This window comes from Mustela putorius, unplaced genomic scaffold (genome assembly GCF_011764305.1).
Source record: "Mustela putorius furo isolate JIRA1106 unplaced genomic scaffold, ASM1176430v1.1 tig00000083_pilon_pilon_pilon, whole genome shotgun sequence".
NCBI lineage: Eukaryota > Metazoa > Chordata > Mammalia > Carnivora > Mustelidae > Mustela > Mustela putorius.
Window position 1 is genome coordinate 27,931,094 of NW_025421273.1, and position 12,389 is coordinate 27,943,482.

The 12,389-nt window shown below is 36.3% G+C and overlaps 1 long non-coding RNA gene across 1 annotated transcript; it reads left to right on the top strand.

Annotated features, from left to right (window-relative positions):
* Positions 1–641: 641 nt before the first annotated feature.
* Positions 642–11,424, top strand: LOC101691715. The gene is made up of 3 exons (XR_200216.3): positions 642–714; positions 7,999–9,115; positions 11,208–11,424. It is a non-coding gene; the product is annotated as an uncharacterized LOC101691715 (long non-coding RNA).
* The last annotated feature ends 965 nt before the right edge of the window (positions 11,425–12,389 follow it).

Consider the following 12,389-nt stretch of genomic DNA (forward strand, 5'->3'; position numbering starts at 1 on the left):
CAAACAAACAACAACAACAAACAACAACTAACCTAAACTAAACTAAATAAATAAATAAGGAAGGAAGGGAAAAAAAGAAATAAAAAGACACAATGGTTTGTGGTAGCATTTTGGCAACTTTTACAGTCCTGAGTGATTATAATAAGATTATCCTCTGATCTTGAAAATGCTGTTTCTGGGGCACCTGCGTGGCTCAGTCAGTTGATCGTCTGCCTTCAGCTCAGGTCATGATCCCAGGACTCCCAGGGTCCTGGGATCAAGCCCCACGTTGGGCTCCCTGCTCACTGGGGAGCCTGCTTCTCCTTCTCCTCCCTGCTTGTGTGCTCCATCTCTCTAGCTCTGTCTCTCTGTCAAATAAATAAACAAAAATCTTAAAAAAACAAATAAACAAAACAAACAAATAAACAAAAAAAAACACTGTTTCCTGGGTCTTGCTCTAGTTCTACTGAATCCGAATCTAAGGTATTCTACTGCTTATGAAGAAAATTGTCCTTTTGGAAAAACACAAAAGAGTGATTACAGATGGGAAGTGTAGAGGACCCACCAAGTACTAGGAGTTAATGTGATCTCATAAAGGAAGGCAATCTGGACATTCTCTAAGTTGAGCAGTGACATGCAGCCATTGTGGCTTTATGAAATGGGGTGAACATAGGGATTAAAGACAGTAACCAAAGAGGTGTACACAGTCAGAAGATAGAAACAACTGCTCAGAAGGTATAATTCATTGCCCTTCTACTTGTTGACAACTTAAATGGGTATCACCCAGATCAGCTGTCTCAGCAATGGTACCCATACAGTGAAAGTAATACCAATAATTAGAATTTATTTTTAGAACTCTTTACTGTTTGCAATGCTTGTTTTATAATGCACATGGAAATGGGCATGGAATAGTTAAAGAGAAAATTCATAAAAAGTCAGGGGAGATGGTTTTGCCTTCTGCTGAAACTGACTATAAGCCCTATGAGTTCTTGAGGTCTCCACCTCCTACAGCAGTGCTTGGTTTATATGAAGTTCTCATTAAATGTTTGTTGAATGATTAATAAATGAATAAACAGTACAAGGGATAACTAAAGAGGAAATAAAAGGGAACTGGAGGGAATGAGGGGAAGATATTTTCTTGGATAATATCTGACAGGATGTTGTTCCTTCCTCTACCAAAGTCAAGCACCTGAATAGAATGCAGTATAGACAACAGTGGAGATGGTGGAGACAGGGAGGCATTCAGGGGAATTCTTGGGCATCTTTAAGAGAGTCCGATGACCACTTTTTAAAAGTTTATTTAAATTCAATTAATACAATTAATTAACACATAGTATATTAATAGTTTCAGAGGTAGAGGTCAGTGATTCATCAGTCTTATATAACACCCAGTGCTCATTACATCATGTGCCCTCCTTCATTCCTATCACCCAGTTACCCTATCTCCCCACCCCATTCCCCTCCAGCAACCCTAACTTTGTTTACTATGATTAAGAGTATCTTATGATTTGCCTCCCTCTCTGATTTCATGATGACCACTTTTTAAATTGGAGAGCCACAGCTACTGGCATTGGTGTGTTTGCATGGAATTGTTCAGTAATAAATAGGAAATGAACTACCTAGGGTTGTAGAAATTCAATTGCCAAGAAGCTGCTAGAAGGAAGGAAGGAAGTCCAAGGTTAGCTGATATGACACAGTCTGAGACATTAAAGAAGGTAGGAATACTTCCTTTGACCTCTGATGTCTAAGAAACTTCACTGATGCTTTAATGGAGAGTAGTTTGTTTTTGACTCCAGTAATCTCTTCTGATTATATCTGCATTTAGTTCAGGGTGAGTGGATGTAGTGTGTATGAAAGATAGTCTACAACACAAGTTGGCTAATCCATTTCTGGTCATTTTAACAACTTACTTTCAGTCTTGTTAAAGCTGAATCTATGGCCAAACTGGGGAGTTTGGTGCCCAGAGCGTTTGAACATCTCTCCCCACCTTCCTGCCACAGACGTGAAGACACCTAACAAGGCATGACATCACTTACACAGTTATCTTTTCTGAATGTCACAGGATCTCTCTGTGAGGCTAACTGATGTAGACTCAAGTATTTTCATTTTATAAAAGAGACAACTGAGATACAAAAATACAGAAAGTTCTTAAAGCTAATTAAGCTTAGAGCAGGGCCTTAATTTGGGTCTTCTGATTCAAAAATGGCTTCAAAAAATACAAAATTGGATACTAAAATAAGATTATCTATTTTAATGGAGAATTCTGTATTTCTTACAAATAAATTCTTTAATGTATCATGCTTTAATTTTATACCTGTAGCTTGGCAGAGCATCATGAAAAGTCTAAATAACATCCCATTTTAGAATCCTTTGTAAAGAAAGAAATGTGAAGTCAGAGATGAATGCCAAGTACCACAAGTTCATTCATACATTTTGATGAGTTAAACAAAAAAAAGAAAAATATTGGAAGTTTCCATGCAAGACTTTATTTGTAAAGGAAAATTATGCTAATAAAGAACTCAGTTCATCTTTGCATTGGAGAAACTTGATAGAGAACAACTTAACCAAATGATCATAGTTAATGTCACTAGTAATGAAACAAACTGATATTAGATACCTCTTTATGGGCTAATCTAAGAACACAACTTCTTCTGTGACATTCTGTCCAAAAATATGAAACTTGAATTTGAATATGAGGAAAGATCACCCAACACACACTACAAATAACTGGTGGATACTGTTGTAGAAAAAAAAAGAAAAGAAAAAGAAAGAAAAAAAAGAAACAAAAAAGGTTCATGACACTTTTTTAGAAGTAAGGCAGACTCTATTGGGTCCCTTTATTTGACATTTTCAGAGCTGGAGAGGGATTCAATTCTCAGTACTATAGGGACAAGTGGGACTTTAATGCCAAGGAACAGGGCAGGAGTCTGTGGATGGAACACTACTAAGAGCAAACATTGGAGGTAAGAGTATTCTGGGTATAATGACTTCAAAGGGTTCTTGCTGAAGACATGGCAGAGATATTAGATATCACTTGGAGAATGGTCAGGGGAGGAAGAACATGATCATATATAGGGGATGACCAGATATTGAAGGTGAGGGGTTCTGGTTAAACTGACTTAGTAAGGTTCTCACTCAAACTGGATTTCATAAGGAAGTACACAGATGGTACTGAAAGAAGGTTTAGGAGCCTGACTCAAGTTTGGTCAAGCAAAAAATTTTTGTCAGTACTCTTCTAATGGGTTAATGTAGTGAAAGAAAAAAAAAAAGGAGATTTAGAAATTGTTCTCAATTTTTAAAAGAGTTAGGAACTGTTCTAGGTTAAGGAAACATGACAGCTAAATGCAACAAGAGATTGGATTGGCTCACGGACCAGGAAAAAAAGACATTAATAGGACAATTTGAATTTAATAAAGTCTCTAGATTAGATTAGACTAGATTTTTACAAATACCCTCTATTATGTAAGATGTTAATATTTGGGGGGCACCTGGGTGGCTCACTGGGTTAAAGCCTCTGCCTTCGGCTCAGGTCATGATCCCAGGGTCCTGAGATCGAGCCCTACATTGGGCTCTCTGCTCAGCGGGGAGCCTGCTTCCTTCTCTCTCTGTCTCTGCCTGACTCTCTGCCTACTTGTGATCTCTGTCTTTCAATGAATAAACAAAATCTTTAAAAAAAAAAAAAGATGTTAACATTTGGTGAAGCTATATGAAAGATACCTAAAAATTCATTTTGCAGCATCTGAAGTTATCTCAAAATGAAAAGCTAAAAAAATTAAAATTTAAAAATTTGTTAAGGTAGATCTTATATAAGTGTTCTTACCAATTTTTTTTTTATTTTAAAGATAAACCATCTTAGTGTTAAAAGGATCTGTTAAATCAATTACATGTTAAAGCTGTAAGAAGTAGTATGACTTGTCCAAAGTTGTACAAACCTTGAATGTTAGTCTCCAAACACTGGCATTCTCTTTTTCATACTGCATCCTACCTCACCTCAATTTTCTATATACCTGACACTAGGTACATAAGCCAGTTCTTCATACTTCATGTCTTTTTCAGAAACAAGGGAGGATGGGGTTAACTTACATTAACCTTGTAGATGAGAGATCAACACCTTGCCCTGTATGAAATGGAATAAAGGAAACAAATTAAAATTGAGTTGGAAGTTCTGAAGAGGGAGCTCTCATTCAGACCCTAATAGGAAGAAATGTACCTAACATTTTCCAACAGGAATAAGCCTACTACTTTCTCAGCAGGAAGAAGGTTTTCCCCTCACCTACCAATAGCCCAGCCAATGAGAAAACTGCCACAACTCAGCCAATGAGAAACCCTCATTATCTTTGCCTCTCACTTTCCTCCAATGGACTTTCACCCAAAGAAGCATCTCCCAATCTTCTCTATAAAGTAATGTTACTTTCCTTTGTTCTCTGAACTTGCCTGTGGTTTTGTCACAGCTTGCATATCCATTGCACTTCCTCTTTCATTTCCAAATAAACCCATTTTGCTGGCAAAATAACTGTCTTTTTAATTTTCAAGATTGACACCTGGAAAGCAAATATTAATACCAGTTTACAATTAGGATCTACTTAGGAAGAAGACCCTAAGTAGTGGTTGTGTGTGATGACTTATTGACCAGAGAACACAAAACACAGTTCAAAAAAAAAAAAAAAAAAAAAAAGAAAGAAAAAAAATCCAAGAACAATTAAAATTCATAAATTGCAAATACACAGAGTAAATGAGGCAATTATAAGGGTAAAATAGTAATCCTGGGCTCTAGCTTTAATCAGTGGTCTTTAAACATTTTTGTTTGGGCCTTTTTTTTCCCATGAAAAAGATTCATGAAAAATTTGTACATCTATAAACTGACATCTAAAATTTCACCTTTAATTTATAACTAATTGCAAAAGGCATAATTTCTGGTATATTACAAATAATGTTTTTTTTCAAAATTTATTTATTTATTTTAGAGAGAGAATGAGAACATGAGCAGGATGGACAGAAGGAGAGGGAGAGAGAATCTCAAGCAGGCTCCACACTGAGTAGGAAGCCTGATGTGGGGTTCAATCTCATAACCACAAGATCAGGGCCTGAGCCAAAACCCAGAGTCAGATGCTTAACTGAATATAAAGCCCCATAATGTCACTTTTTAATTAACCTGTCAGATTACTCTGTAAAATCTAGTCAAAGTCATCTAAACACAACAGCAAGTTGAGAAAGACAGTCATTTATTTGATAAATAAAAGCACACTCTTCTTTTGCATTTAAAAATTCCACATCTTCTTTATTTCCTTTAAACTCACAATTCCATTCCAACTCCCCCACAGAATTTCATCCTAAAAAAAGATATTTTGTGATTGGAAGTATTTAATGATCACTGAGTCATACTTCAGTACAACAAAAGTGTGTATGCAAATTGAAGGGTAATTTATTTTTAAATATCCAGTGACCATAAAGCTTGAAATATTAAAAATCCTTTTTTTATTGAGTTATGATTATAAATATTTTTGTTCTTATTTAAAAAGCATAAATAATTGTTAACACAAGAAAGAAAATATTATTGGTAATAATTTCTTAATTAAATGTATGGGTCTGAGGTTTTTTCCCTATATGGCTTTTACATCCAACAATGAATACTACACATTACCATTACTGTAAATATCATTATATTAATAAGGCAAGGTTCAGCACTAATTCCATCTCTAGGTTATATCTTCTATAGATTTTAGTACAGGAAAAAAATTTGTTCATCTAAACAAATGGATAGAAATGTAGTAAGTTTGATTTCTTCAACTCTGTCCATGTATTTGCTAAAAAGTTCATGTAGGAATCATATCAAAAATTATTTTTGATGACCTATCAGACAATTCATCAATTAGGTACTCGTGCAATACCACTGAGTTGAAAACATCTAACTTGCAAATTTTTATTTTATTTCATTTTATTTTTTATCCCAGGCTTTAAAGTCATTCCCTTCTCAACAATGTCACTAATTTTCCATTTGTCTTTTTCTTTTGGTGTAGAGTCAGGTTTCCACTGGCAATGCACTATGGGGAGAGTCTAAAGGGTTGAGAATAAGATTTTTTTTTTGTAAGGTAAGAGAAGGCATGTCACAAGAAGGAAGTAGAATTCCACAGATTGCTCAAAACCAGGCTCATTCTCTCCCAGATCAATTTTTGGGAAAATAGAAATTACATGTGGAAATTGAGAACCTATAATTTGATTCTCTTAAAACTATCCATTATCTCAGGTGCTTCTTTGAAGAAAATGTATATCCCAGGAATATGCATACCCCTGGGTCATCCTAGATTATTCCAAGCACACACATTATTCCAAACACAAGGAATTTCCATCAAGAAATTGCACAGAATTTAAGCCACATAGAAGAGGATTTTGATAATACTTCTCCTCAAATTGTGGAATAGTTCCCAAAGTATATTCAAAGGAAACACAGTCTTCTGAATTTTTTCATACAGGATAACTTTAAATGGTATATCACACTTGGAAAACATTGCACTGTATGTTCCCTTGGGAAGGATTATAATTCATATTAACATACACTAGGCCTGAAAAGTCCTACAATAAAGAAAGTATACAGCTTACTTTAATTCAAATTTCAACAGATAAATTTGCCCATGTATGTTTGTATCTTTCTGAACACACTTTCTGAATTGCTGAATTGTGATTGAACATAGGGGTTGCATGTCATATTTCTTATAATGAAATCCATTGATAGTGGCCAGGTCTTTGGTAGATGTTTAATAAGTATTTGTAATCTGATTTCCTGATTCATATACAAGGGAAATTAGGTCGACAAAAGAAGAAAACCAAATAGAAATTGATTAGCAGGAATTGTATCATAAAGCAAGCCTTTAAACAAAACCCCTCTAACTTATCGCATAGAAGCAGGTGTAATATTGTAAACAAGAACCAAAAAGTCACCTCCAGCTCACACTGCTGCCTCCCCCAGGGAGCTTGGCTCAGGTGAGGGGTGGGAGGTGTGCTGTACATCATGGAGGGACTCTCAATGGGCAGGCACTGCTACAAGATCACAGAGGATTAGGTCTCCAGACAGCAGTGACAGACACATAATCCTGTCATCACAAACATTCTTTGGAAGATCCTTCGGGGGATAAAAAACAACAGTCATTGCTTTTTATCTTCATACAATGTGAATCTAAGGGTAGAGCTGACTCTTCTTTAGCTGTCTCGGCAGTGGGGAGATAGCAGAGGTAACATGCTCCATAAATAACTAGGTCAGTCATGGTACAGCAAAAAGATTGCTGCACTGGGAACCAAAAAAGACAGGCATCTCTGTCTTTTCCTTTTACCGGCTAGGTAAGCTTGAATATTCCCTCAACTGCTCTGAGCTCCCATTTCTCCATCTATCAAGACCTTATCAACTTAAACATATCTGTGGATCATATGATCCCTTCATCCTAACTGTGGAAGAAAAAAAACATCTTTTAAGAAGATGTCAAAATTTCGTGCCTTCGAACCAAGAAGATAACATCCCGGTAAATACCTGCTTTAATTGATTTAGTTGGTTAACTAAGTTCTGACATCTGCCTTGAGAGCACTAGTTTTAAGTAAACAGAACGCTTCTGGGGAAAATGCCAATTCTATTCCTTTTGTATAAAAAGATGATAAGGACCCTGGAGAGTGGTTATCCTGCATTAGAGAAACAAGGTCAACTTTTACAGTGCTTGACAGTCTATTATATCACGGAAGAAAAAGCGCCTCATATTGCAGTATTCCCTATCCTAAATTATTGTAGCCAAGCAGAAAGATGTTAAGGATTAAGTAAAATCACGTTTTTTTTTAATTTAGATATAAGTTTGAGCACATTTTTATTACTGATATCAAAAATCTTACACTGCTGGGAGAAGGGATTTTAGTAATAGCCATAATGAACAATTACATAATCAAAATTAATAGAGAAAAGTATTCCCTTAGTTCTCAATGCATAAAGAATAAGTTTAATTAACACAGTAAATGTTCTTCTCTCCAACCTCTCTCTACTAGGGATGACAAGAGAAGGAAGACAGAATTAGGTCAATTCCACTTGATGGCAGGACTCTTAACAAGTGACAAAATAAGTGACAAAATAAGCTGATTTTACAAATGAAGGAATTACAATTTTTCTGTGGCTATTTTCACAATTTTTTGATGACTTTCTATTGTGATATTACCTAATCACCTTTCAAGGCCTGAAGTTCTTTTTTTGTGATATTTGTGAATTGTAAATCAAGGACTAACAACAGTTGAGGATTTCATTTTTAGTATATGTTTGCATCCAGTCAAATGCTCTCACATGATGTTTTCCAAGGAAAAAGTTGTGCCTCTGTTGTGTTTTTATTTTTCACACTACCTCAGATCATTTCAAAGCAGTATCCCAAGCCCCCCTTAATGCTGTTCTGTATATAACATTGAAACTCCACAGCCTAACATTCAATAACCAACACAGAATAAATTATCAGAAGAACCAAGTTGTCCAGGATACTCAGATAACCTGAATTCTCTTGCACATGGCATGGAGGGCATGGATGAGAGAGAACTCACTATAACCTGACAGACCATCAGCTACAAATGGGATGCTCCCCAAGGATTCCCAAGTCCTCATTCAAAGGGAAACACCAGAAGGGTCTTTCCACTGTGTGGTTCTTAAAGCCTCTCCAAGTCTTCACCCAAATAAGAATAGAGCTTCATAATGATATGAATTGAATTCAACTGGGAAAATCACATTGTCACCTGGCTAAGCATATCATCATGTGTCCACCATGAGTTAATGCCATTTATACCAAGAGTACCAATGTAATAATGTAACTATATTTGAAGATAGAGCCTTTAAAGAGGTGATTAAAGTTAAATGAAGTCTTAAAATTGGGGATTTAATTTAATGGACTATGTTCTTTACAAGAGGAAGAGACACCAGAGATACACATGGAGAAAAACTCACATGAGGACACAGAGAGAACGTGGCCATCTGTAATCCAAACAGAGAGGTCTCAGGAGAAACACAATTCACTGGCACCTTTATCTGGGACTTCTGCCCTCCAAGACTGTGAGAAAATAAATTTCTGTTATTTAAGCCACCCTGTCTGTGGAATTTGGTCATGACAGCTCTAGCAAACAAATACAGGTGAGATAAGCATAGAAAATCAGAATAAACACTTGGAGTCTTGGTTAACAATTTGACAGAACTACTTTATACCTACTGAATCAAATGATAAAATATTTGAACTTACATTTTATATGTCTTTTTCACTTTGTTTTTCTGTATTTTTTATTTTGTTGTATTTTAATCAGTCTATAATAGACTAGAAGTAGTTTTTGTTTTTGTTTTTGTTTTTGTTTTTTTTTTAAGTGATCTTAACCACACATAGGTTGAGAGACACCACCTTAAAGAACCTAGGCTCTCTATTTCTTTTGGCTTTTGTTTTTAGATGGCAACCTCATGGTCACAAGATAGCTGCTATACTTCTAAGCATCATGTCCTCATTCCAAACAAGCAATAGGAAAGAAAGATAAGGAATGAAAGGCAATAGGGGTGCCTGTTGAATTCCTGTTAGTCAAGAAAGCAAAAACTTCCTAGAAAACCTGTGCTAGATGTTTCTGCTCATATCTATTAGTCAGAAGTATAATAATGGCCTCCCTTCCTGGAAGAGAGTCTAAGGAGAAGGGTGGCTATTGAGTCAGCTAACCAACAATGAATGCCAAACCAGTTTTACACCTATCTCTTAAGAGCTTAGTTAGTGGAAACTGGTTTCCTAGATCCCACTCCATTTTAGATATATGATAGCCCTAGCAAGCAAGCAAGATCACACTGACCTAAGGTAATTCCACCAAGATAGTATTCAACTAAGAGGCTACACCTGTAACAACCAGTTAGACTTCCTTTTCAATTCACTAAACCAACATTGATTTAGTCATATACTTATGTCATATACATACATATATCTGTATATATATGTATACTATGTGTGTGTATGAGTTCTTTCACATAAATGCCTTATTTAATATAGGTAACAATTCTTAGCTGTATCAGGAACAAATCCCATGAAAATAAATACATTTCATTCACTGATTAAAAGAACCAACTCCAGGATGCCTGGGTGGCTCAGTGGGTTAAAGCCTCTGCCTTCAGCTCAGGTCATGATCCCAGGGTGCTGAGATCGAGCCCTGCATTGGGCTTTCTGCTCAGCAGGGAGCCTGCTTCCTCCTCTCTCTCTGCCTGCTTCTCTGCCTACTTGTGATCTTGCTCTCTGTCAAATAAATGAATAAAATATGTTTAAAAAATAAAAAATAATATAAAATAAAAAGGAACCAACTCCAGAGATGCCTGGATGCCTGGCTCAGTCATTTAAGCATCTGCCTTCAGCTCAGGTCATGATCCTGGTATCCTGGATCTAGTCCTGCCTCAGGATCCTTGCTCAGTGGGGAGCCTGCTTCTTTCTCTGCCTGTTGCTCCTCCTGCTTGTGCTCTCTCTCTGTCTCTGACAAATAAACAAAATCTTTTAAAAAATTAAATAAAGAAAAGAAAAGAAAGGAAGAAAAGAACCAACTCCTAAAAATCATCCCATTTAAGGGGCTTCACATTAATTGAGATTCTTCAGTAACTAGACATCTTGTTTAGCACTTTCTATCTTTAAAGCTTTTGGTCTGGCATCACATTTTATACTGTTATTGGCTCTATTTGATAGATGATAAAACAGACACAGAATATTCAATAACTAAACCAACATTAGGCATCCACAGAGCCAGTACTACCATCCATGTCCCCTGAATTTTATGCTTCACTCTCTCTCAACTTTTCCTAAAGGGACCAATCTCCAGAATCCAAAATGGGGCCCACTGATGTCCCAAAGAAACTCTTCATTCCACTACTATTGATACCTCTGTCCTGCTCACCAAAAAGTAGTTGCCTCTCGCTAGAATATTCAAATGCTAAACTCTTCTCTTTTTTTGAGACAGAAAGAGTTCATGAATTCATGAGCAGGTAGAGTAGGGGGAGTAGGGGCAGAAGGAGAGTGAGAGGGAGAATCTTAAGCCAGCTCCATGCTCAGTGGGGGGCTTGCTCTTATGACCCTGAGATAATACCTGAGCTGAAATCAAGAGTCGGACCTCAACCAACTGACATACCCAGGCACCTCAAATGCTAAATTATTTTTATTTTCACTCAGGTTAAGTACTATTCTGTTTGTGCTTTCTTTCTTTCCTCATTTCATAAATAGGGACACAACCAAAAGCAAAAAAGACATGGAATTTTACCAGAAAACCAATATTTTCCCCAATGATGAACGAAACGCAACTGCAAAAATGATTAGAAAAAAGAAGTTCAGAGTGCTTTTTGCCTAAGGTAAACTCTCTCTCTTTCTTGGTACTCTATGCTCTTTTACCAGCTATTATGTCACCTTCCTCTGCCACCAGGTACAATAATAAAAAGTCATCTCTCAGAATGTGAATGAGACCATACACGAAGCCAACAAAGACGAAAAGTGAGATTGCTTCTATTTCAGAATCTCCCTTCCAGCCACTCTGACCCTAAAGACATTACCTGGTAGATTTCCTCTTAGCAAAACCATGCATGAAAATGTGTGACACCAAAGTGGTAGATTTTCGTGACTCCTTTTTAAATGGACTCAATGGCATTTTAGATGATGAAATACTCCCATAACTTAGCAGTTTGTTTCATGGCTCTTTCGAATGTTATCCTAACATCAAGTATCCAACCCATTATGCCAGTAACTGCTATGATTACTAAACATAATTGAGATGTGCTCAGTTTCCCCCTTTCAGAATCCGTATATGAAAAGGAGACAAAATAAGTAAAATTTATTATAATACGTTGGAATATAATCCATGGCGCAAATCAAAGAAAATAAGGTATGTATCAAACACTGCTGTGTAAGAGAAAGAATTCTGAAAAGCACATTTTATTCCTGCCTAAACAACTGTCTCAGCTGTGCATCCATAGTTGAATCGCTTAATCTGTTTGGGCCTCAATTTTCTCATATATTTACTGCTTAGGTTGAACTTTATTATCTGTAAATTCTCTTAAAATTTATGGTTTTTTGAAAGAAGGTAGAAGTTGAAAGCCATTGATTCAATTCAGGCATATATTTGTGTGCTTTTATCTTTTGTTGGCCCCAAACACTGTAAAATGGCTGTGAATATTTAAAAATTGGAAGATTTCTATCAACAATATGGGCTTCCAATTTCTTGTGGATAAAAAAAAGATCCCAAATATCCAGCAGCACTAGAATCCTGTTTCTGATGCTCAGCTCCTTCAGATGGGACCCATGCTTTCCATGTCACTGGAGTACTCACAGCTCCATATTGCTTCATGACTTAGGTTATGGGTCTTTCCTCTTCTGTCATTTGGTTTTATAGCCCCAAACTATAACTCCTTTATA